The sequence below is a fragment of the Gavialis gangeticus genome, unplaced genomic scaffold, assembly GCF_001723915.1.
Source record: "Gavialis gangeticus isolate Ggan-Ray unplaced genomic scaffold, GavGan_comp1, whole genome shotgun sequence".
NCBI lineage: Eukaryota > Metazoa > Chordata > Crocodylia > Gavialidae > Gavialis > Gavialis gangeticus.
The window spans coordinates 46569700-46569919 of record NW_017728995.1 but is presented as its reverse complement, the minus strand read 5'-3'; the positions used below and the strand labels follow the sequence as shown (position 1 = coordinate 46569919).

Genomic DNA, 220 nt, shown 5'->3' with positions numbered 1-220 from the left:
GCAAAGAACTTGTTAAAAATTTTGGTTTTCTCGTCTGGCATAGCCATAAGATTACCATTTGAGTCTAACACGGGCCCTACATTACCCAGTGCTCTCTTCATACTCCCAACGTATTTGAAGAAGGACTTTTTGTTGTCTTTAATCCTGGTCGCTAGCCTGAGCTCCATCCCTACCTAGGCAGGGGGTTGGACTCTTGGATCATAGAGTCCAACCCTCTGCC

The 220-nt window shown here is 45.9% G+C and overlaps 1 protein-coding gene across 1 annotated transcript in view; it reads right to left on the bottom strand.

Annotated features, from left to right (window-relative positions):
- COL4A4 (collagen type IV alpha 4 chain) overlaps nucleotides 1-220 on the bottom strand; it is a 183852-nt gene that overhangs the window by 86822 nt on the left and 96810 nt on the right. The gene's annotated exons all lie outside the window — the stretch shown is intronic.